Here is a 218-nt window from a genome sequence, read left to right as displayed (position 1 = left end):
AATACACAGTAAAAAAATATTGTCCTCCTTTGCCTTAGGTAAATGTTATACCTAATTTACACAGCTTATATTGTTCTTTTTGGGTTAATATATACTACCACTCCACTTTCAATGTGTCTGCATCTGGAACACAGTAACATTCTTCTACATTTACATCAAGAAAAATCATGTGGAAAGCAAAGGAAGATGATTATAGCTAAGAATTAAAATTTTCCTGA

Source organism: Penaeus monodon, chromosome 31 (genome assembly GCF_015228065.2).
Source record: "Penaeus monodon isolate SGIC_2016 chromosome 31, NSTDA_Pmon_1, whole genome shotgun sequence".
NCBI classification, from domain to species: Eukaryota; Metazoa; Arthropoda; class Malacostraca; order Decapoda; family Penaeidae; genus Penaeus; species Penaeus monodon.
Note: the sequence above shows the minus strand (reverse complement) of the source record.